The sequence below is a fragment of the Triticum aestivum genome, chromosome 7A (genome assembly GCF_018294505.1).
Source record: "Triticum aestivum cultivar Chinese Spring chromosome 7A, IWGSC CS RefSeq v2.1, whole genome shotgun sequence".
NCBI classification, from domain to species: domain Eukaryota; kingdom Viridiplantae; phylum Streptophyta; class Magnoliopsida; order Poales; family Poaceae; genus Triticum; species Triticum aestivum.
Window position 1 is genome coordinate 279,928,039 of NC_057812.1, and position 21,791 is coordinate 279,949,829.

Below are 21,791 nucleotides of genomic sequence, written 5' to 3' on the forward strand. Positions count from 1 at the left end.
CCAGGCAAGCTTCAGCCGTCGCTGGTATGCCAGGTCACCATGCCGTGGTCAAGGCCAGGAGGTGAGCGGCCCGAGGTCCGGTAAGAGCCCCCAAGTCGCGATGCTCGGGAGGTCCCCTTTAGCGCTCAAGCAATCCTTGCTGGGCGAGAAAGGAATGTAGCGTCGCCATGACAGAGTTGCACTGGGCGGGGATTTAGCATTGCGTTAGTCTAGCTCTTGCGAGGGCGCGACTTATCTTGTGCGTCTGATGTAGTTCCTCGGAGAGGCGCCCGGCCCGAGAGGCAATGGCCGAGGTACTGCTGGGTTAGGCCCTCGTGACCTTCTTCACACTCCCCCGCACTTTCCTTAACTCTCTACGTCCTCAGGTCCCGGCCCTCGAGCGAGCTCAGCCGTCGCTGGTATGACAGGTCGCGATGCCGTGGGTCAAGGCCAGGGGGTGAGGGCTGGAGAGCCAGTAGGAGCCCATGAGTCGCGATGCTCAGGTACCCCCCCCTTTAACGCGCAAGCGGTCCGTGCCGAAGAGGGGGAGAGAGAGCTCACGATGCCCCCAATGTTGCTCCTGGAGTAGGTCCTGCACACCAATCATGAGGAGAAACAAGGCCTGTCGTTACGGTCGCCGGTCAACCTATGGTCACTCCGAGGGAGTGGTCAGGGCATTGAGGGCCTGGTGAGGTGGCGCCGTGCGGGGCTGCCACGGCCAGAGCTCGACCACTCAGGTTTATCAACGCTGCAGGGACGGACCCATGCGTACGCGCCGTGCCAGAGCGAGCGGCTCTTCAAATAGGCGTCGATCGAGCAGGTGATTAGGTCAGGTATGTTAAGCACATAGGAGGAAATCCAATTTCAAGCAAGCGCAGGTAAAAGCAATCACCACCGTGGGTCAGGCCCGAGCGGCGTGGGGATGATGCAGCCCGAGGGGTGCCCCGAACAAGGTAAGTAAAGAGCATAAACAAAATGGATACATGCCACGGGGACGGACCCACGCGGTCTGGGAATGGTGCAGCCCTGTGGGCGCTCCCAGCTGAAAGTAGAACTCTAAAAGATGTCACCTGGTGTTGTTGAAGATGAAGTGATGCTGAGGAAGTGAGTGATGTGCGGTGAAGACGTCGGCCCTCATGAGCCCCCAGGCCCAGGGGCCTCGGGAGGCTCTGGTGGCACGTGCTCGCCTTCGGGGACCATCGCCACCTCCACCAGTACTGCGCAATGCCTGACCTCCTGAGCCTCCAGAATGCTCCTCAACAGGCACTGATGTGCGGCGACCGCGCTCGGCAGGCCGAAGGGCATGCGAACATAGCTGTGAGGTGATCCCTCGCAGCGCCCTATGGCCGAAGGCCATAGGCGCTCCTGGGACGCAGCTCGGTTGAGCCCTAGTACGTCGACGCAGACGCGCAGTCCTCCATCCCCGCCTGGATGTGGGGCCACGGCAGGTAAGCAGCAGCTACCGCGCATGACTCTGGACTCTTGTAGCTCATGGGTGTTCCTTGCGATGAACTCTTGAGGGTTTGGTCTCCTTTGACTTGTTCCTTCCTAAGGGAAGCGTGCTTGAAAGCACCCCTCCAAGTGGTGCCCGAGCGCCACCCCCGTGACCTTGGCAAGGTCGGTGGCTCTCCAAGAGAGAGCCCCCGAGCCCTACCTGAGGAGGGCGCTGGGCGTGCCTTCCTATGCGTGAGAGGGTGGCGCTCCCTAATCGAGCGCGAATCCTGGCGCAATACCTCCGGAGGTGCCTGCCTCCTTGTGGCTAGGGCCAGGTGAGGTCTTCTTCTTCTTGAGGGTTGCCTCGGGAGGCCTCCCACTCCTGCAATCTGGGTCTTCGATTGCTGCGGCTTGGAACGCACGCTCAAGCGAGCACACTGCGTCCCTTTCTTCGCAGGGTACGGTGATGACTCCACTACTTCCTGGCATCTTGAGGACGTTGTAACCATGGTGAGTCACTGCCATAACTTGGCTAGGGCTGGGTACCCGAGGATGGCGTTGTACGGCAGGTGGATGTGAGCGACGTCGAAGTCGATGAGCTTGGTGCAGTAGTTGTTGCGTTGCCCGAAGGTGACCGGAAGGCGAACCTGCCCAATTGGAACAATGGAACCATCGGTGACTCCTGAGAAAGGCTTGGTCGGCTGAAGCTGGTCGTATGGCACTTGGAGATTGTCGAAAGTCTCGACGGACAGGACGTTGCTGATGACTGGGGTGCAAAGCATCAGGAGGACTCCGGCCGTTGCCGCACACTTGAGCTGGTCTGCGGAACTAAACGTGACCGCGCATGTAGACCACCTGAGAGGGCGCGTGGCCTCAAGCTTGGGAAGGACTGCATTCACCTCGCGAGAAAACTGCTTGAAGATGCGCTGCGAGGCTGGGGCCTGGGCGCCACCCAAGATGCAAGCAAGTGCACACAGTTCTTGGAAGCCCCCAGCCCCATCGTCTTGGTGTTGGTCTTCGTTCCTCCTTGGTGGAGGCGGCAGAGGAGGGAGGCCTACGTTGTCGTGCGGGTGGCCCTCACGAGACTGGTCCCTCCAATCTCCCTCGCGAGGCTGGTCCTGCCAGCGGTCCTCGCGAGGGTGGTCACGCCATCCCTGGCGAAGGCCACGGTCTTCCCATCATCCGCCACCTCTTCCTCCTCCTTGGCCATAGCCCCTGTCATTGCGCTCTGGGCGTCAGCCGATTCGCCCATCTCGCACGGCTCTGAGCTCTTGACATTCGTTGGTGTTGTGGGTGTGGAGGTCGTGGTACACACAGTACCGTCCGCCCTTGGATGACTCAGGCTGATCCCTGCCTCGCTTCGTGTTCGGATCCGCTACTAGCACGACAGCCCCCTTGCGCTTCACGTCTTTGGCCTTGAGCTTCTTTTCTTCCGGGTCGGCTGCCGGGAGCTCGAGGAGGGAGAGACGCCCTTCCTCAGCCCTGGCGAACTTGGTCGCCAAGTTGAACAGCTCCAGGGATGTGCACAGGTCTTCATGGATTGCTAGCTCTTCCTTCATCCTGACGTCGCGCACGCCGTCGGAGAAGGCTGAGATGATAGCTTCTTTAGTCACCTTGGGGATCTTGAAGCGAGCGTGGTTGAAGCGCTGGATGTACTTCTGTAGGGTTTCTCCTAGCTGTTGCTTGATGCGGCGCAGGTCGCTCACGGCCGGGGGCCGGTCGCGAGTGCCCTGGAAGTTGGCGATGAAGCGGGTGCGCATCTCACTCCAGGAGGAGATCGTGCCGGGAGCCAGGTTCAGGAGCCAGGTGCGGGCGCCGTCCTTGAGCGCCATGGGGAACCAATTCGCCATGACCTTTTCGTATCCGTTGGCGGCTACGATGCCCAGCTCGTAGAGCTGCAGGAACTCCGCGGGGTCCGCTGTGCCATCGTAGCGGGGAGGGAGGTCAGGCTTGAACTTGCCTGGCCATGTGACGCCGCGCAGCTCGCGGGTGAACGCGAGGCAGCCCGCCGTGGCCACCGGCGCTCTTTGCTGGTGCTGGACTTGTTCTTGCGGGTCACCATGCGCAGCCACTAGGAGCAGCGCGGGGTCTCGTCGTGGAGGCGCTGGGGCGCGATCTTGGCGCGCCAGCACTGGGAGCGCGCGAGCACCTTCCCGGTTACGTGGGATCTCTTGGCAGCTCCCTTCTTGCTACGCAGGCACCGGACGTGGAGGGTCCCGCCCTGGGGCTGCGCGCCTTGGAGCCAAGGCACCTTCTTGGGGAGGAGGCGACGGAGGCACCTCCTGATGCTCGCCCCCTGCATGGGACGGAGGGCGAGGCAGCGAGAGAGACCGCAAGGGGGAGCCCCCTGCGGCACTGACGAGCTCGGTGATGCGGGCGAGCCAGTCCTCGTAAAGGTCGTCGACGGGGTGATAGTGCAGGAGCTCCCGCGCCAAGAGCGGTGAGGCGTGCGCATCCATGGGTGCGCGACGGGCGTGGGACCACGAGCCAGCTGGAGTCAGCGACGGGGTGGTGGTGCAGCCATCCCTCCGCACCGAAGGATGCTGGGACGAGGCCTGCTGCTCGTTCCCCGCCGGGCCGGTGGCGGCGTTGGCGGCGGGCGACGGGGAACAACGAGGGGGGCCGCCGACGGGCTCCGTCTGGGCTACGCGAGTAACGCGAGCAGCCCGGCGCTCGGTGCGAGCTCGACGAGCATCAGCCATGGACACGACGGAAGAGCACACGTGAATAGCGGAAGGAAGATTCCGGCGCACCCCTACCTGGCGCGCCAAATGTCGGATTTCGGGTTCCAGCAGACCCTTGAGGTTCGAACACTGGGGTGCGCGCAGAGATCTCTCCCCTACCGATCTACGTCCGATCCTCTCGTGCGAACTAAGATGAAAATGATGAACAACACAAGAGACACGAGGTTTATACTGGTTCGGGCCACCGTTGTGGTGTAATACCCTACTCCAGTGTGTGGTGTGGTGGATTGCCTCTGGGGCTGATGATGGACAGTACAAGGGAAGAACAGCCTCGCGAGGGGTGTTCTTGAGCTCATGCGGTGTGTCCTACTTAGTCCCTACTGGGTTTTCCCCCTTCTCTCTCTCCCTTTTCTCCTGCTAGGGTTCTGCCAGATCTCTAGCCGTCCCTTTTTCTCTCTTTTCTTCCCCTTTCTCTCGTTTGGAGGCTAGCTCTATTTATAGAGGCCCTGGGCCTCTCCCCGAATAATTGAGCGGGAAGGGCGCCAACAATTGGCCATTTTGAAGGGGAACATCTAGTACAAGTTATCCTGACCAAAGGCGGTCCTCGGCTGCCAAAAGCACTGGTGATGACGCCATCTTGGGCTCCACGGTGACCTCCGTCCAGTCGTCCGGCTGGTCTTGGTCTCGTTGCACCGGAATGGTAACCTTTGCCTGATACCTTGGCCCGTGCTTGCCCCCTTTGTACCAAAGGGGAAACAAGGACCCTGCGCAGGTCAGCGCCCACCTGGCGCCCGCCTGGCCTTGATCGTCATGGCTTGCATCATGGGATCCTCGCAAGGTACCCTTGCATTGATCTCTCCGCCTCCTCGCGAGCCTGCCTGATGAGGCCACTCTTGAGGAAGCTTCCTGTCGTCCGCCCCGCGAGGCTTGGCCCCTCGCGAGGGTCTTGAGCTTGAGCTGATGAAGGTGGGCCGCGCTAGGCCCCCACTTGAGCCATGCCACACGCCGCAGGCAGGCAAGTCTGGGGACCCCCGTTCCCAAAACGCCAACAGGACTCTCCTTGGCGTGGAAGGCAAGCTTGGCGTCCAAATATGAAGATTCATTTCTCTATAACCGACCTTATGTAACCCTAGATCCCTCTGATGTCTATATAAATTGGAGGGCTAGGTCCATAGAGATATATATCCTCAAAATCATAATCAGATAGGCTAGACTTCTAGGGTTTTATCCATTATGATCTTGTGGTAGATCAACTCTTGTAACCCCCATACACATCAATATTAATCTAGTAGGACGTAGGGTTTTACCTCCATCGAGAGGGCCCAAACCTGGGTAAACATTGTGTTCCCTGTCTCCTATTACCATCAAACTCAGACGCACATTTCGGGACCCCTTACCCAAGATCCGCCGGTTTTGACACCGATATTGGTGCTTTCATTGAGAGTTCCAGTGTGCTGTCATCAAAAGGTTTGATGGATCCTTCGACCATCCACAACGATGCTGTCCAAGGGGAAATCTGCCTCCCCAGACAGATCTTTGTATTCGGCGGCTTCACACTGTGGGCCAACTTGCTTGGCCATCTGGAGCAGATCAAAATATACGCCCCTGGCCATCAGGTCATATTTGGAAGCTTGAACTACGTCGCGAATATCCGCGAAGACTTGATCTTTGACGGATTCGAGACCATGGCAGCCGCTCCCTGCCACCACGGTGAACATGACGTAAATCTATCATCGGACCATACCCAGGAGATAGTACCTGTAGCTGCTCTGGCCTTAGAACTGGAGTAGATCGCGCTATCCGAGGACGGGAAGCTCAACCCCGCCACGGAAGCCACAGACTCAGCGGCGTTGGAGCCGCACACAGACCTAACTTCAAGTGACATCTTTGTCACTGGAACCATGGACTCGTCTCTGGCTACAGGTTCCGAACCTTATGTGTTCGCGTACGTCGATCTTGATCGGTCATCGATCGTCGAATTCAGCTCCGTGGACATCTTCCGGCACTCGCCTTTGGGCGACATGCTAAGCTCATTAAAAAATCTATCCTTGGCAGGGGACTCTCAGCCGAATTATATCTGGTTCAATCTGGAGGCTGATGGCGGAGAATTTCGTTTCCCACCCACCACCCACTTCATAGCCACTGTCGAGGATCTAACCAACATGGTCGATTACAGCTCCGAAGACATCAACGGTATGGACGACAATGCAAGAGAAGAGGAGGCCCAATACCCGCCGTTCACCGGACGATGGACGACCACCTCCTCATATGACGTATACATGATGGATGCACCAAAAGAGAATAGTGGCGATCACAAGGAGAATCCAGTCGAGGATGAGCCTCCTAAGACACAACCAAAGCGCCGGCGTCAGCGGCGCCGCTCTAAATCACGCCGCAGCAAAGACAACAACACCGGCATAGGAGACGATAACACTCCGGACGGTGCCGAAGACAAAGAAGATCCCGACGAACGAACTATCGAACAGGACGATCGGGAAGATGGGCAAGTTAGCCCTAATGAACAGGCCATAAACGAAGACTCGGAGGATAGTAGTTATCTTCCGCTCTCCGAGGAGGAGGTGAGCCTCGGCAACGAGGATTTTATCGTACCTGAGGAACCTCTCGAGCATGAGCGCTTTAAGTGCCAGCTAATAGCCACCGCAAGGAGCCTGAAAAAGAAGCAGTAGTAGCTTCAAGCTGACCAAGATCTGCTCAACGATAGATGGACCGATGTCTTAGTAGCCGAAGAATACGGGCTCAAGCGCCCTGCCAAAATCTACCCAAAGCGCAAATTGTTACCCCAGTTCGACGACGAGGCGCCGGAGCCCATACCATCATCACGCAATGCGGCTGACGGACCACCACGTGGTCGGGGTAAAGCGACAACTCAAGACGAACACCAGCCCGCCCCGCCTCATCGTAAAGGTAGAGATAAAATAGCTCGTGGTTATACATATGACCTTCGGCAGGACCTGGACAATAGAGAAGGACATACCTGATAGATCTATGGATCGTGGGACGTGCCCCGACACGTGATGACAGCTCCCTATTCAGACGTGACAAGCCTACTCATGCGCGGGCCGAAAACCACAGACGGATTCCATCGGAGATATGTCGCGATGTGGCCCGATATAGAGGCGCCGCACACCCTCTTTGCTTCACTGACAAAGTAATGGAGCATGAATTCCCAGAAGGGTTTAAACCCATGAATATTGAATCATATGATGGAACAACTGATCCCGCGGTGTGGATTGAGGATTTTCTTCTCCATATCCATATGGCCCGCGGAGATGACCTCGACGCCATCAAATACCTCCCGTTAAAACTCGAAGTGCCAGCTCGGCATTGGTTAAACAGTCTGCTTGAATACTCTATTAGCAGCTGGGAGGATTTGGAAGACGCCTTCCGTGACAACTTCCTAGGTACATATGTCCGGCCACCAGATGCCGATGACTTAAGACATATAGTTCAACAGCCCGAAGAGTCAGCTAGGAAATTCTTGACTAGGTTCCTAAGTAAAAAGAACCAGATCATCGACTGTTCGGATGCCGAAGCCCTAGCGGCGTTTAAACACAGCATCCGCGACGAATGGCTCACCCGCCACCTCGGCCAAGAAAAGCCAAAGTCCATGGCAGCCCTCACGGCACTCATGACCTGCTTTAGTGCGGGTGAGGATAGTTGGCTGGCCCATAGCAAAAACAATGCAAGCGGCGCCAGCACCTCTGAAGCCAGAAATAACAACGACAAGCCCCGACGCAACAGACACAAACCTCGAAACAATAATGACAACACCGATGATACATCGGCAATGCCGGATTCAGTGGCTCTAAGTCCACTCAGCGGAAGAAGCCGTTCAAAAAGAACATTCTGGGCTCATCCCAGCTTGGACCGCATACTCGATCGTCCGTGCCAGATCCATGGCACCCCAGACAAACCAGCCAATCATACCAACAAAGATTGTTGGGTTTTTAAATAGGCTAGCAAGTTAAATACCGAAAGCAAGGAGAAGGGATCACAAAGCGAGGATGATGACGAGGAGCCCCGGCCACCAAACACAGGGGGACAGAAGAAGTTTCCCCCCCAGGTCAAAACAGTGAACATGATATACGCTACCCACATCCTCAAGAGGGAGCACAAGCACGCACTCAGGGACATCTACGCGATAGAGCCAGTCGCCCCAAAATTTAATCCATGGTCCTCATGCCCGATCACTTTCGATTGTCGGGATCATCTGACCAGTATCCATCATGGCGGTTCAGCCGCACTAGTCCTGGACCCAATAATTGATGGGTTCCACCTGACGCGAGTCCTGATGGACGGTGGCAGCAGCCTCAACCTGCTCTATCAGGATACAGTACGCAAAATGGGCATTAATCCATCATGGATCAAGCCCACAAAGACTACCTTTAAAGGAGTCATACCAGGTGTAGAGGCCCGCTGTACGGGCTCAATCACACTAGAGGTTGTCTTCGGATCTACGGACAATTTCCGAAGCGAAGAGTTAATCTTTGATATCGTCCCCTTTCGCAGCGACTATCATGCATTGCTTGGACGAACCGCATTTGCTCGATTCAACACGGTGTCATACTATGCTTATCACAAGCTCAAGATGCCCGGACCACGCGGCGTCATAACAGTTAATGGAAACATGGAACGCTCCCTCTGCACCGAGGAGCACACCGCTGCTTTAGCAGTAGAAGTACAGAGCGGCCCTTTCAAGCAGAACCTCAATTCGGCGGCCGAGCTCCTGGACATTGTCAAGAGAGTCCGGACTATTCTGCAGCAGGACAACTCGGCTTGCCAAGAGCTCGACTAGCAATCCGGCCTCCGTCCTAGCCCTGATAAAGTGGCGGCATTCGTACCGCGTGTACATAACTACGCACTCAAAATACCATGGGCATAGACGGAGGCATAACTAGCTTGTGATCCACAATACGGCTCGACCGCCCCATGACACACGTACTTTCACTTTTTCTTCTTTCTCCTTTTCAGGTTTCTTTTCCACAGGCCTTCCCTAACGGCCTGACCATCGGTCCTTTCAAAGGATAAATACACCAAGACGGCAAGATTGTGGCCTGGTTTACCCGGATGAACACCTTAGTAGAGAAAGCTGAAAACTGACTGTCTTGATGCGGTGAGAGCCGGTCAGCTCTTCGGAGGTCTCAAATCTCTAGTGATTTTTTCTGCATTACGCGAGGGGTCGGTACTTACCCGATCAGGTGTTTACAACATCCTAGTTCGGATACTAGGGGTTGCGCCTATATTTTTATTATCAAACTCCTATGGCTAAGTGAGGGTGCTAAAGCCGCATAGTCCAATTGCCTAGTTCGTTGCACTAAAAACCTCCTTCAAGGACCAAACAATTGGATCAAGAGTGTTTAGATTACATCCCAAACACCCCCATACTACCTACATGGGGGCAGAAGCCAACGACTAGCCAACTCTCAGATTTCACATAACACGGCCACATAGGAGGTGAAATTTTTTAAATAACAAACATTATATAACGAATTTGTTTCATCATACAAGGCAGAGACAACATGAATGTATTCATTCAAAAATAATGTCTTGCGCACATTGCGTTGCCACAATACGAGACCCCTCCAGGACATCTCCAAAATACCGCTCGGGCGTGCAGTGCTCCTTGCCCTCTTGCGGTCCCCCGGTCGCAAGCTTGACGGCGTCCATCTTCGCCCACCACACCTTGATGTGGGGAAAGGCCATGCGCGCACGCTCGATGCAGACAGACTGCTTGACGATGTCCAGCCGAGGGCAGGCATTCATCAGCCGCTTCACGAGCCCGAAGTAGCTGCCGGGTATAGCTTTGGCAGGCCATAGCTGGATTATTACATCCGTCATGGCTAGTTCGGCCACCCTATGCAGCTCGACCAGCTGTTTTAGCTGATCGCTGAAGGGCACTGTATGTTCTGGCGCAAGATATTGCGACCAGAACAGCTTCTCCGTTGAGCCCCCTTCTTTGGCTCGGAAGAACTCCACAGCGTCAGACACACTGCACCGCAGATCCGCAAACGCCCCTGGAGAACTCTGAATCCAGGTTAGTAAGAGATACTTATTCTTCACATACTTGCTTTGCATACTAAACGCCTTACCCGCCGTGATTTTCTTGGCCTCTTGGATCTCCTGGAGGGCGCCCAGGGCCTCAACCCGGGCCTCTACCGCGCTTTGGCGAGCCTTAGCTAGTTCGGTCTCTCGAGCCGAAATGTCGCGCTCCAAGGATTCGCATTTCTTCACGCCATCCTGGAGCTCTTGCTGGACCTCATCAAGCCTGGCCTCATGCTTCTCACAGGCGGCTTTTTCCTTGGCAGCTTTCTCCTCGGCCTCGGCCAGGGCCTGTTTACGGACCTCGACCTCGGTCGCCGCTCCTACACATATCATGGCACTATGGTCAATACGCATCATTTATTCTTTTCGAATATATACAACAAGTCATTACATACCTTGCTTGTCTTCTAGTTGCTCCCTCGCTTGGCCGAGCTCCTCCTCGACCCGCTCTAGTCTCTGCTTTAGTCCGGAGACTTCGGCAGTGTGTGAGGTCCCGACCAGCAACAACGCCTTCTTATTCATATAAGACATATTTAGCTAGTTTCCTACGAAAATAGATTGATCCTTTGTCTGGCTCTTCATTCCGAACACCGGACGGTGTCTCAGGGGCTACTGTCTATACTAGGACCTTTTCTTTTGTGTCGCTTACCACAAAGCCTGTCAGCTGGTTGCCGCAGGCTTCAGGCAACCCGCTTTTGACGGACTAAACCCACTCGATCACCGTACCCATAAGGATACGGTGTTCCTCCACAATGTAAGCACCTCGTAGCGCTTCCAGCAGATTATCCGGTACCTCTGGTTGGACAGAGGTCACCGGCAGGATAGGCACACCTCCTTTTCTCAAAGGAGGCTGCTCACCGGACTCCGAAACCATATTCGGTTGGGGGCCGAACTGAACATGGCCCCCATTGCCAGTCTCCACAGGGATCTGCTCCCCCATCTGTCCGGCGGCCGAGGTTTCGCCCTCTGGCGTCACCCTGGCGGCCTCCTAAACCTCTCCCTGGCATGGGAAGGTCCTTTGGGAAAACACCTCATCGTCGCCCTTGGCCGTGGGAGAGTGAGCGGCTGGCGGTGATTCGCTGGCCATCGCCTTTGAATCCAACGAACCTCTTGATGAGGATCGCAGGGAGCTGTCATGGGCCGGACTGCAATAGCGTAATTAAACATGTTAATACCATCAGGAGGAGAGGCCGGGTACATGGACGTATACGGGTTTTTAGTACTTACGATGCGGCCAGGGGCTTGTTTCGGGGACGCCGCTCTGGGCTGCTGTCGATGTCCCACACGGAGTTATCCACAAGGGGACCCTTCCCCCTCTTGGGCGCCTCCACCTCCAGATTTGTGGAGGCCACCCTCTTCTTCCTCCCCCATGAAGGGGAGAGGTGCTTTCTTCATCCTCCTCGTCATCGTCTTCGGCGGAGGAGGAGTGAGTCTTGTCTTCGGACGACACGTCCGAAGCTCCCTTGTGGCGGGGGGCACTCCGGACCCCCTTAGCCTTCTTCTTGGCCTTCTTCTTCGGCGCCTTATAGGGTGCCGGCACCAGCATCTTCGCCAGGAGCAGAATGATTGGTTCCTCGGGCAGCGGAGCCGAACATTGAATCCGCTCCTCTCTCTCTATCCATACCTAAAAAAATAAAGTTTAGATATCCTCCTTGAACAAGCAAATAGAAGATGCGCCTTGAGACGTGAAAAACTTACCGCATTGGCAGGATGGGTAATATCGTGCCCGTGGTCCGAGTCTATGGCTGGCGGCATCTCGTTGCCCCTAAAGAGAACTTCCAAGCATCTTTGTGAGTGGTTCCGAAGAGCCTTTCCAAGGTTTCGTGCTTCTTCGGATCAAATTCCCATAAAGGGCAGGTTCGGATTTGGCATGGGAGGATCCGGCGAACCAGCATCACCAGGATTATGTCTACGAGCTTGATGTTTTTATCCACCATGCTTTGTATGCACGTTTGCAGTGCTATAAGCTCGTCCGATGATGACCAATTTGGGCCCTTCTCTATCCAGGAGGTGAGTCGCATTGGATCTCCGGACTTGAATTCAGAAGCCACGACCCAGGTGGCGTCACGGGGCTCTGTGATGTAGAACCATAGTTTCTACCACTCCTTGACGGTGTCCACAAAAGTACCTTTGGGCCATGTGACATTGGAAAGCTTGCTCACCATGGCGCCTCCGCACTCCGCATACTGGCCATCCACCACCTTCGGCTTCACGTTGAAGATCTTAATCCACTGTCCGAAGTGGGGTGGGATGCGGAGGAAGGCCTCACACACGACAATGAATGCCGATATGTTGAGGAAAGAATTCGAGGCTAGGTCATGGAAATCTAGCCCATAATAGAACATAAGCCCGCGGACGAAAGGGTGGAGAGGAAACCCTAACCCGCGGACAAAATGGGGGATGAACACCACCCTCTCATTTGGCTTCGGGGTGTGGACGATTTGCCCCTTGGCTGGAAGCCGGTGGGCGATTTCTTTCGCCACATACCCGGCCTCCCGAAGATTGGTGATGTCCTTCTCCCAAATGGAGGAGGCCATCCACTTGCCTTGCCCTCCAGATCCGGACATGGTTGAGTGCTTCCTTGAGGCGGAAAAAATGAGTACTTGGGCGCCGGAGCTCGAGAATGGAAGTGTAGGATCGAAAGTATGTCTAGAGGGGGTGATTAGACTACTTGACCAAATAAAAATCTCGCCTTTTCCCAATTTTAAGTTTTGGCAGATTTTAGCAACTTGGCACAATTCAAGTAATCAACCTACACATGCAATTCTAAGAGTATAGCAGTGGAATGTAAAACAATTGCATATGAAGGTAACGGGAGGAGTTTGGAGGGAGCAAACGCAATGTAGACACGGAGATTTTTGGCGTGGTTCCGATAGGTGGTGCTATCGTACATCCATGTTGATGGAGACTTCAACCCATGAAGGGTAACTGTTGCGTGAGTCCACGGAGGGCTCCACCCACGAAGGGTCCACGAAGAAGCAACCTTGTCTATCCGACCATGGCCATCGCCCATGAAGGACTTGCCTCACTAGGGTAGATCTTCGTGAAGTAGGCGATCTCCTTGCCCGTACAAACTCCTTGGTTCAACTCAACAATCTTGACGAAGGCTCCCAAGTGACACCTAACCAATCTAGGAGACACCACTCTCCAAAAGGTAATAGATGGTGTGTTGATGATGAACTCCTTGCTCTTGTGCTTCAAATGATAGTCTCCCCAACACTCAACTCTCTCTCATAGGATTGGATTTGGTAGAAAGATGGTTTGAGTGGAAAGCAACTTGGGGAAGGCTAGAGATCAAGATTTATGTGGTTGGAATGGAATATCTTGACGTCAACACAAGTGGAGGTGGTTCTCTCTCAGAAAATGTATGATGGAAGTGTAGGCATATTCTGATGGGTCTCTCCATGAATGAAGAGTGGGTGGAGGGGTATATATAGCCTCCACACAAAATTTAACCGTTACACACAAATCACCAAACTCGGTGGGACCGAATCATAAAAGTCGGTCAGACCGATTTAGTTCAAAATGTGAATGCTAGGATTTTTGGTGGGACCGACATGTCAACTCGGTGGGACCAATTCCATTAGGGTTAGGGCTGTATGTTGTTAGGAATTACCAAAACCACCCAGGGATAGTTGCACTTTCAATCTCCCCCTTTTTGGTAATTGATGACAACATATAGATCAAAGCTTCGACAAATGATCATAAGAGTGAAAAACATCGTCGTTTTGAGAAGTATGTGATAAGCAAGAGCTCCCCCTAAATTTGTGCATTATTTAAGATTTGCTTTTCAATGCAAATGCACAACCGATTAGGATCATGGGTTACTCTTCCATGTCACATACATCTTGGTGGAGTGCTCAAAATGATATTAATTAAAAGCATGCACTCATCACCAAGCAAGTGAATGATCATATATGAGATATAAAAGATAGTATCATCAAACAAGCATTAAGGTAGAAAATGATCAACCACATGATTAAACAAGTATCTCACAAGGAAATAAAGTATCTCACACAATAAAAAGTTCAACCAAAAGCAAGAGAGATAAAAAGAAAGACACTCTCTCTCGAAGCCTATGATCTATACATATTTCTCCCCCTTCGGCAACAAGTTACCAAAAAGTTTGAAAATGCATAGTGCTATGCGTCTCTCAGGCTTGGTATTCGGGAGGTGGTGTAGAGAGAACTCCAAGGATGAAGGCATTAGTCGATGTAGTTGGAGCTGGTGGAGTGGGTGCTGGAGGTGGCACTGGATCTGTAGCTGCTGGTGCTGATGATGTAGCTCTAGCATCTGAAACAGGCACTGCAGCAGACCTCGGACCTCGTGGCACACACTGAAAAGCATCAGTAGTTACTTTTCCTCTCCTCTCTTTTGCTTCCTCCTGAAGCTGCTCAACTGCAGTCTGTATCTCATTTACCTTGAGATCAAGATCATAGAATTTTGTCTCCACAATCCTCTCCAGGCTCTCCTGATTCTGAGTCAGGGTGGCCAAGCCCTTCTCAATCCTTAGTGCAGCTTGAATCAGATAGCCTAATTGATCTTGCTTTCTCTTCAGGAAAACTTGAGATGCTTCTTCTACACTTGGCATCCTTGTAGCTTTCTCTTCCTTTGCTTTGGCTCTCTTCTCTTGGACTTGAGCTGATGATGGTTCCGCCTCATTCATCACTACTGTGTTGTCTTCAAATTTAGGCTGTAAGGGTAGATGCTCCTTGTCCAGCAAATAAGTTCTTGTGCCCATCTTGGAGTTGATGAGCTCCTGAATGTGTGGAGCATACCCACAGCTTCTCTTTTGATCAACAGCAGTCCTCTTGATCGTTTCTACAATCAAACTCATAACCTTGAACTTCTGAGGGACATCAAAGATTTGCAGCATGTTGATGGAGTGTCCTCTGATCATCTTGTGATCTCCTGACTTGGCTAGCAGAGTGTGCCTTAAGATCCAGTTGATGGTAGGCAGACCACACAATAGGAAATGTACAGATCCAAGCTTGTGTGTCTCCAAAGCTTTATCTGGGATCTCCTTATGCATGTTTGCCATGGAGTTGTGATCCTTCTTTTTCTTGGCATACACATCCAAGTCATCTTCATGTTCTTCAGGGGCATTAATTAGCTTGGCACATTCCTCAACCGTGGATTGGTACCTTGTACCCTCAGACATCCATACTATCCTTCCTTCTGGATAGAAGTGGGTAGTGGAGTAAAACTGCATGATCAGCTCATCATTCCATTTGGTGAGCTTCTGTCCAACAAATTCATCTACTCCACATGCCTTGAAGTTGCCATAAACTCCTGGGAAGTGATCTTCATTCTCCTAGATGTACTCCCAATCCACTCATTTCATGTCACATACAATGGGCTTCTTGTCAAGCAAAATTGTCTCATAGAAGTCTTGTTGTTCCTTTGTATGAAACTTGTAATCAACTGCAGTCCTCCTCCTAACAGCATAGGGATCATACTATCTCCACAATCTCAGTCCAGCATCCTTTCTAATGTGCATGTCCTCAGCGACTGGATGAGCATCATTATGGTCAGGAATTTTGGGCTTCAACTTCCTCAAAACAAGTGAATCATCTTCCTCTTCTTCAGCTTGAGGCACTAGGGCCTTGTTCTTCTCTGTTGTAGGAATGTTTCTAGTGTTCCTCTTAGGTGCAGTAGGCTTCTGAGCATGAGATTTGGGAGCAGACTTGGGCTTTGATGGAGAATCCCCTGATTTCATTGCATCTCTCATAAGCTTCTGAGCTTTGGGAGCTGGTGCAGCATCCTCTTCCTCTTCTTTTGGATCTCTCATAATGGAGGATCTACCAAGCACTTTGGCACTGGTCTTCTTGACCCTTTCCTTCCTCTCCTTTCCCTCTCCAGCAGCCTCTTCAGTTGGCTTGGAGGTTTCAGCAGTTGAGGCTCTAACCTTTAAGGTTGGCACTCTCTTGGCAGGAGCCTTCTTGTGCAAGCCAGGCTTAGTTGATGCAACTGTGCCATATTCCTTTTTTAGCACCTTCTTCTTGGAGCTGACTTCCTCCTCAACAGCCACATAGTCCTCATCTTCAGAATCCGAGGTTTTCTTGTTCCTTGATCTGGTGGATACTTTGGGCAAGTTACTTGGTGTGCTCCTGCTGCCATCATTAGAAGTGCTAGAGGGACTAGTGCCCTCACTCAATTGCACTTGTTCTTCAGACCTGTTCTGGTTGTCGCTTTGATCAGACATCTCTGCAACCTTACTGACAGCAGACCCTATGAATAGATATAGAAGAGGTAGAGTGGATGAGCATCACAAAGTGCAGAGTTTTTGCAAAATAGATGACATAAAAACTTAGTTTTAGTTCTTCACAAAAAGCATTTCAGAGCTACCGATTTGTAAACTCGGTGATACCGAAGCAGCTTTTGGAACCTAAACTAGTGAACTCAGTCAGACCGAGTCATAGTTCGGTGGCACCGAGACTGCTAGGATTTCACAAAGAACCGAACTCGGTCACACCGATTTGCAATTTTGGGTCAGACCGAAAATGCATGTACTATGGCCTAAGCCAAATTGGTGAGACCGAATTCTACAATTCGGTCAGTCCGAGATGAGTCTGGCGGAGACCTAACCCTAAATTCTCAAATCCAATCTAATCTAAAGGAAGTTTTCAGTGGATGGATTGATTGCATATGTGGTCATGATCATGGCAAGGTAATGTGCTACAAATGGGAGTTAAAAGAATAGCACAAAGGGTCGAACTCGTACCCTAGTTCGGAGGAGTTAGCTACGGCGGCAACGGAGGGGCAGAAATCCGATGACGGTGATGGAAACCAGCGGCGGAGGTCGCTGGCGGCGAGAAGACGATCCGAAGACCCGAGGCGGCAGAGCAGGATGTGCGCGGGCTGAGAGGTTTCGAAGAAATTTCCAAAATCTCACCCGTGGGTTTATATATCCCGACCCTGTCGGTGTGACCGAGTGGAACAACTTGGTGGCACTAAGATGCAGAATCGCAAGCGGTTACTGCAACTCAGTGTGACCGAAAATTTCAAATCGGTTGCACCGAAATAGAAAACCTAGATCAACTTAGTGATCTCGGTGTGACCAAAATGGATGACTCGGTCATACTGAAATGCACAAAGAGGTTTTGGAAGTTTAAGTCTATAATGAATCGGGGACTCCAAGTGCTCCTCACACAGAGTGGTTTGAATCTGAGTTGATCAAACTTTGTGACGTAGCATGAATAGAGTTTGAGATGAGAAAAGCATAGATGGCTAGAGGGAGTTCTTAGGCATTCTTGTCCATCCATTTGGCAAAAGAGAAAAGGCCAAACAATCAAAGCTACAAATGGATGTCCTTGAATGAGTCAAATATGCATCCAACATGCTCACACAATAAAATGGCAAATGAAATATGTAACGAAGCATGCACAATCACTCTAGCATCTATCAAGCAATTTGGCGATGACTAGGTCATCTATATATGAGTATATTAACTTAGGAGTCAAATGATAACATTTGATCATAGGTCATACTCATCGTTTAAGCGCAAGTGGGGTTGCCACTTTTACATAAAGCATTATTGTGCTCACATCATTAGAGTTGATTTAGCTCAATTGATTAGAGTAAAGCTCCCCCTAGATGTGATATCCCCCCTAAGAGGGATTAACCAACCTTGGGTTTTGTCGATGATGACTTCATGTAGGTGTTGAAGATGTAGATGCTCAATGTTTATGTAGATCATTCGGAGCAATCCTTTGGAGTGAGTTGCACTTTCAATACCCACACGGGTTAGTCCCACAAGGAACAAACAAGGATATACATAGACATAGAGTGAAATTCACATGAGATGATGTCCATGAATGCATTAGGTTACCTTGTCCCTTGTCTTACCAACAAGAGGGTTTGTGACTCCTTGAACTAGTGCAAGATATGAAAGTTGTTTGCACTTGTCCTTGCCAAGATGATAAGAGTGAAGTATGTTGGCGGAGTCACCCTGAAGAACTCTCTAGTTCTTCTTCTTAGGAATCCACACCATCTTGATGGGAATCCTTGGAGTTGTAGTCATACTTGATGAAGTGGAACTTGATGTAGTCTTGGGAACTCACTTGACCAAGGCATTATATGCTTCTTCAAATGCATCAATCTCCTCTTAAAGCTTGTCCTTGCCTTTTAGCTTGTGGTCTTGTGGTGGAAGATCATCTTGAGCTTGTGTTCCTTGGAAAGAAGTAGGATCATACTTCTCTTGTTGAGGTACAAACTTCGTCTTGGGGTATTGATCTTCTTCCCACTCAACTCCATTGGCATTGAATTTTCATTCAAAACCAACACCTTGATTCTTCCGGTGTCTTCCTTGCTTGCGTACAATTTCCTCAAATTGCTTACTTCCGGCAAGACTCTTGTAAACACAATTCTCTATAATTCCCTTCAATAACATATTTTCTTTCTCAAGTGTAACTTGGCTAAGAGAATCATTAGTGGAATCAATAGAACTATTAGAAGCAACGACATTGGATTTAGCATGATTGTTGTTACTACTAGAGGAAGAATCTTTCTTACTCTTGTTGCTAGATTTAACTTGAGGCATGTAAGTAGACAAGAGTAAATGCTTGGCAATGTAAGAAGAACTTTTCTTGCAAAGATCATCATTGATTGCCTTTAAGAACCCATGCTTTTGCTCAAGGTTGAGCTTTTCGAAGCGTAACTTCTCATGAATCTTTAAAAGTTCTCGATGATCTTGCAAGGTAGTTTCATGAGCTAACTTAAGATTGTTTAGTTCTTTAGTTAGACGCTCAATCTCCTTCTTATCATTGTCATTTGTTTTATCTTGATTAGCATGATTAATAGCAAGTTCATCATAGTTTTCATAACTAGAGTTATCAACAAGTAAATCATCATCACCTAGCAAATCATCTTCATCACTATTGAAATCAACATACTCGGGTGTGATACCTTTGGGCCTTTAGCCATGAAGCATCTTCCAATTCCTTCATTTGGTGAGTCAAATATGTCGTAGGAGTTGGTTGACACAAGTGCTAGACCGGCAACACCTTCATCTTGAGTATATTCGGAGTCGGAGTGATAACTTCTCTCGGAGTGATCGTCGAGTCGGAGCCTGATACCCATTCACCAACATGAGCTTGATGTCTTCGTTTTGTTTAGCTCTTTGATGACTTGTCCTTCCTTTCCGAATCCTTGCTTCTCCGTGATGTTCTTCGTTCATAACTGTCATCTCTACTCCTTCTCTCTCTTGGAGGTGATTCTTCTCTTCTACTTCTTCTTTTGGGAGAATCTTCTCTTCTTTTGTAGGGAGCCGTACACTCATTGGAATAGTGTCCGGGTCTTCCACAATTGTAGAAATTTCATTCACGACTAGAAGATCTTTTGTCATTGTAGTACCTTGCCTTGGAACTTCTTTCCTTGCTTCTACTCTTGTAAAACTTGTTGAAGTTCTTCACCATTAGGCTCAATTCTTCGTTGAAGGTTTGTTTCTCACTTGATGATGTGGGAGCATCACGTGAGGCTTTGTAAGCACCACTTGACTTGTTGTGACGCTCTTCCTTATCCTTGAGTGACATCTCATGAGCAACAATTCTTCCAATGACTGCCGTTGGCTTGAGACCTTTGTAATTGGGCATCATTTCGATCAATGTGCTCACGGTATCATATTTTCCATCCAAGGCTCTTAGTATCTTCTTGATGATGAATCTACCGGTCATCTCTTCACTTCCTATGCCGACAATCTCATTTGTGATGAGAGCAAGCCTAGAGTACATTTTAGCGACACCTTCACCATCCTTCATTTTGAACTTGTCAAGTTGACTTTGAAGCACACCCAATTTGGATTCCTTGATGAAGTCGGTACCTTCGTGCATATCAATCAAAGTATCCCAATTTTTTTCATTCTCAAGACGATTGATTTTGTTGAATTCTTCGGGGAACAGTCTGTTGAAGAGAATATCACAAGCTTGAGCATTATATTGCAGCATCTTCAACTCTTCCGCGGTAGCTTCACGGTTCGGTTCTCTCCCATCAAAGAATTCACCTTGCAAGCCAATACACATGATAGCCCAAACGGCGGGGTTATGTCCAAGAATAGGCATTTTCATCTTATGCTTACAACTAGCAAAATTAGTAGCATCAAAGTAAGGACCTCTACAGTGGCAATTTCCCTCACTAGATGCCATACTCTCCTAGGTTGTGAAACCAAGGCTATGATCACCGAAAGCTATGGAAATCAAAGCAAATGGAGACCAAAGCTCTGATAACACTTGTAGGATCGAAAGTATGACTAGAGGGGGGTGATTAGACTACTTGACCAAATAAAAATCTAGCCTTTTCCCAATTTTAAGCCCTGGCAGATTTTAGCAACTTAGCACAATTCAAGTAATCAACCTACACATGCAATTATAAGAGTATAGCAGCGGAATGTAAAACAATTGCATATGAAGGTAAAGGGAGGAGTTTGGAGGGAGCAAACGCAATGTAGACACGGAGATTTTTGGGATGGTTCCGATAGGTGGTGCTATCGTACATCCACGTTGATGGATACTTCAACCCACGAAGGGTAATGGTTGTGCGAGTCCATGGAGGGCTCCACCCATGAAGGGTCCACGAAGAAGCAACCTTGTCTATCCCACCATTGCCATCGCCCATGAAGGACTTGCCTCACTAGGGTAGATCTTCATGAAGTAGGCGATCTCCTTTCCCGTACGAACTCCTTGGTTCAACTCCTTAATCTTGACGGAGGCTCCCAAGTGACACCTAACCAATCTAGGAGACACCACTCTCCAAAAGGTAATAGATGGTGTGTTGATGATGAATTCCTTGATCTTGTGCTTGAAATGATAGTCTCCCCAACACTTAACTCTCTCTCATAGGATTGGATTTGGTAGAAAGATGATTTGAGTGGAAAGCAGCTTGGGGAAGGCTAGAGATCAAGATTTATGTGGTTGGAATGGAATATCTTGACCTCAACACAAGTGTAGGTGGTTCTCTCTCAGAAAATGTATGTTGTAATTGTAGGCATATTCTGATGGCTCTCTCCATGAATGAAGAGTGGGTGGAGGGGTATATATAGCCTCCACACAAAATCTAACTGTTACACACAAATCACCAAACTCGGTGGGACCGAATCATAAAACTCGATCATACCGACTTAGTTTAAAATGTGAACGTTAGGATTTTTGGTGGGACCAACATGTCAACTCGGTGGGACCGATTCCATTAGGGTTAGGGCATAATGTAATCTCGGTGAGACCGATTACACAAACTCGATGGGACCAATTTTGGTAATAGACAAACAAAGAGTTGGTCAGGCAAACTCAGTGGGACCAATTCGCTCATCTTGGTTAGATCGAAACGTTATGAAGGGGAAACAGAGAGTTTGCATTGCAATCTTGATGGGACCGATCACTCATCTCGGTTGGACTGAAACGTTATGACGGGAAACATAGAGTTTGCAATCCCATCTCGGTGAGACCGAGATCCCTATCGGTGAGACCGAATTGATTAGGGTTTCTGGCAGTGGCTATGTCAAGAGACCTCGGTGGCGCCAGATAGAAAATTTCGGTGGGGCCGACTTTGACTTTTGGTTTGGGACATATGTGGATATGAGAAAGTAGTTGAGGATTTTTGGAGCATATCACTAAGCATTTTGAGCAAGTAACTCATTAA